An 11,280-nucleotide genomic window follows, 5' to 3' on the forward strand; every position below is an offset into this window, starting at 1 on the left:
TTCCCTCACCACTCTCCCTCTCCTACCACAACTCTCACTCCTCACCTCTCTTCCTCTCCTACCACAACCCTCACTCCTCACCACTCTCCCTCTCCTGCGACTACCTCACCTCTGTCCCTCTCCTACCACAACCCTCACTCACCTCCTTCCTCTCCTACCACAACCCTCTCCCACCTCCCCTCTCCTGCGACTACCTCACCTCTGTCCCTCTCCTACCACAACCCTCACTGTCCCTCTCCTACCACAACCCTCACCCTCCTCACCCCTCACCCTCTCCTACCACTACCTCACCCTCTCCTACCACCCTCTCTCCCTCCCTCTACTCCCTCACCACAACCCTCCCTCACCCCTCACCCTCTCCTACCACTCCCTCACCCCCTCACCCTCTCCTACCACTCCCTCACCCCTCACCCTCTCCTACCACTCCCTCACCGCTCAACTCTCTCCCTCTTTTACCTAATTGAATCAAATAAAATGCTATTTGTCACAAGCTTCGTAAAACAATAGGTGTAGACTAACAGTGAAATGCTTACTTACGGGCCCTTCCCAACAATGCAAGAGTAAGAAAATAGAGAAATAATAGAAAAGAAAAACACACATGTGCAGGGGTATGAGGTAAGTAAGGTAGATATGTACATACAATGCCTTGCGAAAGTATTCGGCCCCCTTGAACTTTGCGACCTTTTGCCACATTTCAGGCTTCAAACATAAAGATATAAAACTGTATTTTTGTGGAACGACATTTATTGGATATTTCAAACTTTTTTTAAACCTCTTTTTTTTTATGCTATGGAGAGAGTGATCACACAGTCGCCTGGAACAGCTGATGCTGTCATGCATGGTTTATTGTTGCTTGCCTAGAAGGCATTATTAAGTTTGTCTGGTAGGCCCGCTTCACTGGTTAGCTCTCGACTGGGTTTCCTTTTGTAATCTGTGATTGCAAGCCTGCCACATCTGACGAGCATCAGAGTAGGATTCAATCTTAGTCCTGTATTGACGCTTTGCCTGTTTGATGGTTCGTAGTGGGATTTTTTAGGGTACAGATAAGTGTCTCGCTCCTTGAAAGTGGCAGCTCTAGCCTTTAGCTCAGTGCAGATTTTTCCTGTAATCCATGGCTTCTGGTTGGGATCTGTACGTACGGTCACTGTGGGGACAAAGTCATTGATGCACTTATAATCAAGCCAGTGACTGATGTGGTAAACCCCTCAATGCCATCGGATGAATCCCGGAAGATATTTCAGTCTGTAACAAACTAGTCATGTAGCTTAGCATCCGCTTCATCGGACCACTTACACTTTTACTTCCTGATTGAGTTTTTGCTTGTAAGCAGGAATCAGGAGGATAGAGTTATGGTCAGATTTGCCAAATGGAGGGCGAGGGAGAGCTTTGTATGTGTTTCTGTGTGTGGCGTAAAGGTGATCTAGAGGTTTTTTGCTTATTGTTGTACAGATGAAATTCTGGTAGAAATTTGGTATTTCAGTTTCCCTGCATTAAAATCAATGGTCCCCAGGAGCGCCACCTCTGTGTGAGCATTTTCTTGTTTGCTTTTGGCTCTATGCAGCTCGTTGAGTGGGTTCTTAGTGCCAGCATCACTTTTTGGTGGTAAATAGACAGCTACGAAAAATACAGATGAAAACTATCTTGGTAAATATTATGGTCTACAAATATTACAGTTCTTCAGGTTCCGTTCATAGGTTAGTCTCGAATGGAGCTAATCCAGTATGTTCTCCAGTGATTGTACGTTCTCTTTTAGGTTGCCTTTTTTCCTGAGTCTCGAAGATTAGGGATTACCCCTTAACCACTCACCCCGCTCCTACCACCCCCTCGCCACTCACCACTCACCCCGCTCCTACCACCCCCTCGCCACTCAGCACTCACCCCGCTCCTACCACCCCCTCGCCACTCACCACTCACCCCGCTCCTACCACCCCCTCGCCACTCAGCACTCACCCCGCTCCTACCACCCCCTCGCCACTCAGCACTCACCCCGCTCCTACCACCCCCTCGCCACTCACCACTTACCCGGCTCCTACCACCTCCTCGCCACTCACCACTCACCCCGCTCCTACCACCCCCTTGCCACTCACCCCGCTCCTACCACCCCCTCGCCACTCACCACCCACCCCGCTCCTACCACCCCCTCGCCACTCACCACTCACCCCGCTCCTACTACCCCCTCGCCACTCACCACTCACCCCTCTCCTACCACCCCTTCACTCACCACTCACCATTCATCCCTCTCCTACCACCCCTTCACTCACCCCTCTCCTACCACCCCTTCACTCACCACTCACCCCTCACCTACCATGCCCTCACCACTCGCCCCTCTCCTACCACACCCTCACCACTCACCCCTCTCCTACCACCCAGTCACCACTCACCACTCACCCCTCCACTCACCCCTCACCTACCACGCCCTCACCACTCGCCTCTCTCCTACCACACCCTCACCACTCTCCACTCACCCCTCTCATACCACCCAGTCACCACTCACCCCTCCACTCACCCCTCTCCTACCACCCTCTCACCACTCACCACTCACCCCTCACCTACCACCCCTCACCAACCACCCCTCTCTTAGCACCCCCTCACCACTCACCCCTCTCTTACCACCCCTCACCACTCACCAGTCTCCCTCTCCTACCCCCCTCACCACTCACCACTCACCCCTCTCCCACCACCCCTCATCACTTACCCCTCTCCTACCCCCCACACCACTCACCCCTCTCCTACTACCCCCTCACCCTTCTCCCTCTCTTACCAGCCCCTCACCATTCACCACTCACCACTCTCTCTCTCTCTTACCACCCCCTCACCACTCACCACCATCCCACTCCTGCCCCCCTCTCACCACTTTCCCTCATCTACCACCCTCTCACCCCTCACTCCTTTACATTGAATAAACCCCTGGCACCTGCTGCAGCTGGCCCTGTACTGACGGACGCCCAGCCTTTGTTAGGTTAAGAGCGGCGGGCGCAAGCACGGCTGTTTCAGGGAGGGAGAATGTGGTGTCCTGTGAGCTGGTGGCAGGAGGTTACTTGGCACTAGGCATGAACCTGCCTGCCCTCATGCTTTGCAGCATATTTAGGGTGTTACACTAACCAGGGTCATCTTTCACCAGATCCCAGGGCCCCTGACACACAGTAACACGGCCAATGTAAACTCACACTATGGTGCACGCTATGACATTTGACTTCTAAACAATCTAAGCTGCAATTTTCTTCACATTGAAAAGCCTTTAGAAAAATTCAGCCTTCACATTATATTACATTAGTGGGCACATTCAGACCTATGTGCCCTAATCTAAATGTTGATTTTACTATTTTAAAACTCAACAGTTTTGATTTTCCTGCACATTACATAGCAACCTTGATAGCAACACATGTGTCTTCAGAATGTGATTTTCAACCTCGCAATCCAACTGGTATAGTAAGTATATACACAGTGCATTCGGAAAGTATTCAGACCCCTTCCCTTTTCTACATTTTGTTATGTTACAGCCGTATTCTAAAATGGATTTAAAAAAAAAGAAGTTTATCAGTCTACACACAATACACCATAATGACAATGTGAAAACAGGTTTTTAGACATTTTCCCAAGTATTCAGACCCTCAAAATAGAGCTCAGGTGCATCCAGTTTCCATTGATCATCCTTGAGATGTTTCTACAACTTGATTGGAGTCCAACTGTGGTAAATTCAATTGATTGGACATGATTTGGAAAGGCACACACCTATCTATATATGGTCCCACAGTTGACAGTGCATGTCAGAGCAAAAACCAAGCCATGAGGTTGAAGGAATTGTCCGTAGAGCTCAGAGACAGGATTGTGTCGAGGCACAGATCTGGGGAAGGGTACCAAAGCATTTCTGCAGCATTGAAGGTGGTCTCCATCATTCTTAAATAGAAGAAGTTTGGAACCACCAAGACTCTTCCTAGAGCTGACTGACAGGCCAAACTGTGCAACCGGGGGAGAAGGGCCTTGGTCAGGGAGGTGACCAAGAACCTGATGGTCATTCTGACAGAGCTCCAGAGTTCCTCTGTGGAGATGGGAGAAACTTCCAGAAGGACAACCATCTCTGCAGCACTCCACCAATCAGGCCAGACGAGTGAGACGGAAGCCACTCCTCAGTAAAAGGCACATGACAGCCCGCTTGTAGTTTGCCAAAAGGCACCTAAAGGACTCTTTGGTTCTTTAGATTCTTTGGTCTGATGAAACCAAGATTGAACGCTTTGTCCTGAATGCCAAGCGTCACGTCTGGAGGAAACCTGGCTCCATCCCTACGGTGAAGCATGGTGGTGGCAGCATCATGCTTTGGGGGTATTTTTCAGTGGCAGCGACTGGGAGACCAGTCAGAATCGATGAAAATATGAACAGAGAAAACTACAGAGAGATCCTTAATAAAAACTTGCTTCAGAGCGCTCAGGACCTCAGACTGGGGTGAAGGTTCACCTTCCCACAGGACAATGACCCTAAAGCAAACAGCCAAGACAATGCAGGAGTGGCTTCTGAATGTCCTTGAGTGGCCCAGCCAGAGCCCGGACTTGAACCAGATTGAACATCTCTGGAGAGACCTGAAAATAGCTGTGCGGCAAAGCTCCCCATCCAACCTGACAGAGCTTGAATGGATCTGCAGAGAAGAATGGAGAGAAGAATGGGACAGACAAAGTACTGAGTAAAGTGTCTGAATACTTATGCAAATTCGTTTTTTTTATAGGCTGAAATTTCATAAAACCTGTTTTTGCTTTGTAATTATGGGGTATTGTGTGTAGATTGATGAGGGGAAGAAACTATTTAACCAATTTTAGAATAAGGCTGTAATGTAACAAAATGTGGACAAAGTCAAGGGCTCTGAATACTTTCTGAATGCACTGTATATTACATGCAAGAACATGAATCTTTGTGGCAAACAAGCTAGTGCGGTGTCACTTCCAGGAAACTATTTTATCAAATGACAAATGGTTGTTCATCTGTTTGATGAACTACGTTCCGATACAGAATATATATAAAACATGTGTGAACAAAAATCATCATGTGAAATGACTGGTCAGCTCATTTATGTTCTATAATAATTGGATTCTAATGGAGACAAGGCGTTGCAAAAATGTAAAGCTTGTTAAGCCAGTCTTTTCCATTTGTCATCTGAACACGACATAACAGTACAAACCATTTGGTCATTCAATACTTTGGCAGATTCCTCAACCATTAGACAACATATATCAATTTACTTTACAGCATGCCACTGATCAATGTTTGAACCAAGCAAAAGTTGTAATAGGCAGCAAATGAGGAGTCTTGTCAGGGATATAGTGTAGACATTACTGTAAGTAAGTAGCCTGGCTCGAGCCTTGGCTTGTGTGAGCTGGAACGGCTCATGGGAGCAGGAGCCTATCTCCTGTTTCTGTAGCGTGAGGCAGTTTGATGTAGAAGTACAAACCCTGAACAGAACGCTAGTCTATCGCATGGCCCCAATTCATTTCCTTACTGTAATATTTAATACATTCATATCTGAATACCCATCACTAAAACATGCATATACTCTTAATTAGTTAGTAAACAGTATCTCCTATGATGTCTGGCAACCATTTTTTATTATTATTACTCCAATGTCATTATCAAGCCCATGTGTGAATATGGTAGAAGTCTGTCTGTCATGTGATTTGTTACTGCCATGTGTGTGGAAACAAAGGAGAGCTTGCATTAAGATGTCATGTGTTGTTCATTGGAATTACATCATTCTCCAGGGTCCCACTGAGCATTCAGTCCAACAGATGCTTTAGATGTACAGTAACACCAGCAGGCCAAGATAGGGAAGATAGGGCCATCTTAATGGAACCAACCACTGGGGAGCAATACCTATTAATACATCTCCGCTGTTGTGGAAAATCACCACAACTGGGCCTTTCGCACAGCTACAGTCTGCCCCATTACACCAATCAAAAGGCACGTGTGTGATGAGGTAAAGAAACATTGGGATTTCACAGCAGTTCGCTCCACCAACCTCGATCCACGGCAAACAAAGCTGTCTGTGAAAACCACAGCAAATGGCCATGGCAGGCTAGTGATGTCAGAGCTGTTGTTTTGAATGTCTAGTAGATGAGGTCATGAACATTTGTCCAAGGTTAGGTGGTTGACAGTGCCGCAGTCAGTTCTAGAAATGTAAAGTAAAAATTGTAATCAAATTCAGGAAAATAAATTGTTTTATAATAGCTTTATTCATAAGTTGAATTATTCAATTCACTCTTGTTATTCAATTCACTCTTGTTATTCAATTCCCTTCCAGACTCTAAATTTACTCTAATCCCCCCAAAAAGTTTTATAAAACACACTGTTGATGTTAGAGCCGTCAGAAAGACTATTTACTATCAACAAGATAGTGATAAACCAGGTTATCATGACTATGGCCTCAGTGGTGTGAGACAATGCATTCAATGTAAAGAGATACACTGCAAACTGTTGATATCTTTAAGAGCATGATTATATTATGCAATCAAAAAAGTCCAATTTAGATCCATGCCAAGATACATAGGTAACAGGGATTGCTGTAAGATAAATTCCTCTTTGTATTATGGAGACAAAATCAAACCCAGAGTGAACATTTTATCCCCTCTCTAAAATATTGGTATGTACTCTGTTCTATTTATGTCTCCATCCCTGCAGACTTTTTAATCCTGCATCCCTACCCTTACAAGAGCCCCCTGGTAGAGTGGGAGGCTGGGTGTGAGGTTTACATATAACACTCGAACCACAACTTACAAATTAGTCCCGCTGGGTATATCCTCAGTCCTGGGACCGCAATTGGCCCTGAATAACTCCTGGCAACATATAAAGCTCTCTGAAGGTTGACATTCATGGTCACGGGATGCTGCTGTGCTGTATGTTTCTCCCGTGAAGGGACATTATATCAGTCTTCTCATAAGAAACAGCATATTTGGAAATATTTTTTGTTGGTGTCCCATAATTATTTTAGTTTGCCTGAGAGAATGTGATGTGATGGTAAATGGCTTTTATGCTGAATATCAAACTATAGAGGTTTAAATACATACAGTTTAATACACAACACAAAAGCAATCTCCTGTGTCTCGAGCAACTGATCCTGTTTGCAGTCAGTGTGCACAGTAGATAACAATATAAATCTAACACAGATTTATTGTTATTTTTCACAGTATTGTTAAATTGTATTTATTTTATTTATTAACCTTTATTTAACTGGACAAGTCAGTTAAGAACAAATTCTTATTTACAATTATGACCTACACTGGCCAAACGGATGACGCTGGGCCAATTGTGCCCAGCCCTATGGAACTCCCAATCACAGCCGGTTGTGACACAGCCTGGATTCAAACCAAGGTGTCTGTAGTGACACCTCTAGAACTGAGATACAGTGCCTTAGACCGCTGTGCCACTTAGGAGCTCTCGAGAGCCCTGGTTAAAGGTCCAATGCAGCCGTTTTTATCTCAATATCAGATCATTTCTGGTCAACAATTAATTACCTTACTGTGATTGTTTTCTATTAAGAGAGTCTAAAAGAAGCAAAAATGGATTCTTAGCAAAGAACAATTTCTCAAGCAAAATTTAGCTCGGACTGTCTGGGAGTGGTCTGAGTGGGGAGGGGGAAACTGAAAAGTAGTTGTTATTGGCAGAGGGGTTGGGAACTCTATGTTATTTAAGTGATAATGATAGAGAAGCCAATGTTTTGAAGATAGATTGGCACAGGTGTTGTTAGGGCTGAGAAAAAGTATATTCTTTCATTAAAAACTATATTTTGATCAATTTATTCATACTATTTCCTCCTGCCACAAGATATAGTCCCGACACAAATCTAGGGTTGCTACCCAAGCCAATACAGTTTGTTCTATCGGTTCTGTTGCCATGATGGCTGGCAACGTTCTCATCCCTTCTTTGCTAGCTAGCCAACTTTGGCTAACACAGTCACACTATTGTTCAGAAGAGATAGCCAACTACACAGCTAACAAAATCACTTCAAGCTGAAGTTGTAATGACAGCAAACTAGCTGCATTTAGTGTTTTTCTATTGAAATGTCTTTGTATATATCCATAAAAATGATGCTGATTTACGATTTCGACTGGCTGAGAAAAGCTGCCAGCCTGTCTGTCTCATCCCGACTCCTGACACGTTCATTACCACATAGGACAGCTGGAGATTGAATGAGAGACAGCAAAGTTATTACTGTTATGCTGTTGAAAACCAAATGCTAGTCTAAAAGAAATGGGAGAAAAGGTCTAAATGCTTTTCATAGTGTAGATCAAGTTTATAAATTGCCTGGCTGAGCTGATGAGACAATGGATTTCTCAGTTAGATGGAACAGAGTAAATAGGCATTTCAACATCATAGATTTAGCCGGTGGTAACTTGTGGAATAGACACAGGCTGGAATGCGGTTTTAACCAATCAGCATCCAGGATTAGACCCACCCGTTGTGTAATGATGTCACCCTGCTGGCCATAACTCCATCCCACCAGGCAGGCCAAAACTCCATCCCACCAAAACAGGCAGACATTTCAGGCAGCTCTTACACTAAAAGGGCATTATCATAATTTTCACTATTTCACAGTATAGTTCCAAACTCACAGTGTGAAAATATATATAAAACACAGGAAAAAAAAGACAGTTTAATCTTCACTGTTTTTACTTGTCTAAAATGTAATATTGTTAGGCATTGTAAACCTTCAAAATATGCAGATCAGTATTGTTTTTTTATTACCACCATTTGAATAATTTCATAATGTAAAATGTTACATTAACAAGACAGCATCAATAGAGCCAATAATTTAGTCTCCTTACAAAAAACATTACTGACAGCACAGTACATTATTAAAGCAGTATATTTTCATTTTCTTCAATTGCGAATTACATAATAAAGAAAATCTGACACTGTACATCAAATAATCATTGGAAGTATTCTTAATTGTAATTCATTTTATACCTCTCATCATCATCTCAATTTGTTTCATTTTTCACATTTAAGTTCGTTTTCTAATTTACACTGATTGTTTTCCCCACTATTGACAATATTCTTAAAATTCCAAACACCAAATCTCAAACATGATTTCATAGAGAAAACAAAACTCTAAACAAACATGTTTAAACAAATAAAATACATAGCTATGAGATAAACCCTGTGAACTAATACTTTCATATATTATAAACCTTAAAATCTAATCAATTCAAACGGTAAAAAAATCATTGAAATGATTATTGTGTAAGAACTTTCATAAACACATACATACTGAGAGGTTGAAGAGGAGAATAAAAACAACATCATTTCAGTGCACAATGTTATTGCATTTAATAATACAAATGTTTCAAATTTTGCATTTATAAATGGTAAAAGTAGCAACAACAAAAAAACACGATAAAAGTCATTGAAAAACAGCTGTTGGCTATGAGCTTTGACGCATAAAGAGCAATTAAGAATTTTCACATGCTGTTCTTTATGGAAGGAACTACCACATAGCAAGATCATGTTTCACTAATACATGTGTTGTTGTAAGACAGACACCATTGATTCTGTTCTGTGTCAATCAGTTCTGCTTTACAGGCCATGGCACAGCAAACGAATCGAAACATGTCAAATGAATCAAAACATTTGAAACAGTATCAAATGTTAGAGACAGAAAAGGGTCAAGTAATTGTAATAATTGGATCCTCACATATGAAAAAGAACCAGCAATATTATAAGTGAACCGATGAAAAGGGAACGTGAGGTTCTTATGCAGATACCCAGATTTTTGACGCCAACTTTGGGATCCTAAAAAGAGATGTCACAAGACATTTGAAATGGCAAGTTTACTGAATACAAAATATTAGAAATAATTTGATGCGATAACATGTTTTCTCTATTTTGTAAAAATTAATAAACCATGCCGTTCTAATTTTACATGAAAAAAGTGCCAAATTGCTAGGTAATTACTAGATACGGAAATACGGGTATTTCTCAAATGCGTGAGATCAATGCAAAGTGCCAACGTAAAAACATCATCAAAACACCCCCTCACATACTTCTGTTTGACAACAGATCATGTCAAGCCTCCATGTTGCTCACCCCTGTCCATTAGGCTCCAGGTCACCCTCCTCATCATCGTGGACATCCAGGTCCTTGGGTTTGGGTCTCTCAATGACTTCTGCAACCTCCTCTCTTGTCTCCTCAGCTGGCGTGGTCATCGACACCACATCATCGCAGCCCCTCTGTGGATCTTCCTCCACCTCGTAGGTAGCATGTCCTGCAAAACATTTAGTTCAGAGCAGCACATAAAGGAACAACACATGAATGTATGCACTGTATATACACTGCATGTATGGAACTGAGCTGTGACTTTATCGTACCGTGGTTAGCAGCAGCTCCTGCCTCTGGGCTTCAGGCTACTGGTTCCATATCTTTCACTTGGTTAAGGGTTGAGCTGGGACGCTCTCCTCCTCAGCAATGTCATCGTAGGACAGAGAAGACACACAACATCGCTGGCAATTCTCCTTGTCTCCACCACTCTCTGATCCTGTTGGAACGACGATACAGAGAACGTTGTGATGGTACAGTACAGCAAGACTGCCCTGCACAGTGGCTGGGCTGGTCTAGCAGTAATGCCGCAGCCTCCAGCACACGTCTATGGTGTCAGCGTGAGTTTGAATCCAGCCTACTGCCCTTTGACACAACTTCTCTTTATCTTTCCCCACTGTCGTCCACTATCTGTTCAATTAAGTCAGAAAATACCTTTAAAAAAGTGCACTGCATCGACAATTCTTCTCTTCTTATCATTACTATAGTAATCCTTTCTGTCACCTATCTATCTATCTTTTGACAGGGTACTCTCTCTGCTACACTAAGCAGTGAATATAAATACTTGATCATATTAAATTGATCTATATATATATATATATATATATTGAGTTTTCTTAATAAAAATGTTGATCATTTTAATGGGTGACATGCACATTTGTGGTGTTGTTTTAACAAAAAAGGATTGCACTCACTATGTTTATTCAAGTCTCTCGTTTCCGTTGGTCTGAGCGTTTCATTTCCATTGGTCTCAACATCCTCACAGTCTCCACTCTCAAAAGCAGACTCTTTTCTCACTGAGAATCTTGCTGTATCCAAAATATGACTCCAATCAAAACCTTCTCAGTGTCTCTCGTAATGCACACATATTACAAAAACATGAGTTTTTGTTTTCACATATTACAGAACATTTCATTCAATGCCACAGGATGCTACTATTGCTGTCAAAGTGTTCACTGACTGCCCTCTGGTGGCGGCTCAATTGTA

The 11,280-nt window shown here is 42.9% G+C and overlaps 1 long non-coding RNA gene across 2 annotated transcripts; it reads right to left on the reverse strand.

Annotated features, from left to right (window-relative positions):
• Positions 1–8,697: 8,697 nt before the first annotated feature.
• On the reverse strand, positions 8,698–11,057 carry LOC124022064. 2 transcript variants are annotated; one of them, XR_006836342.1, is made up of 4 exons: positions 10,989–11,057; positions 10,347–10,513; positions 10,066–10,243; positions 8,698–9,771 (listed from the first exon to the last, which is right to left on the reverse strand). It is a non-coding gene; the product is annotated as an uncharacterized LOC124022064 (long non-coding RNA). The 2 variants fall into 2 exon arrangements; XR_006836338.1 differs by lacking the exon at positions 10,989–11,057 and having other exon boundaries at positions 10,347–10,650.
• Between the last annotated feature and the right edge of the window lie 223 nt (positions 11,058–11,280).

Source organism: Oncorhynchus gorbuscha, linkage group LG03, assembly GCF_021184085.1.
Source record: "Oncorhynchus gorbuscha isolate QuinsamMale2020 ecotype Even-year linkage group LG03, OgorEven_v1.0, whole genome shotgun sequence".
In the NCBI taxonomy this organism is placed as follows: domain Eukaryota; kingdom Metazoa; phylum Chordata; class Actinopteri; order Salmoniformes; family Salmonidae; genus Oncorhynchus; species Oncorhynchus gorbuscha.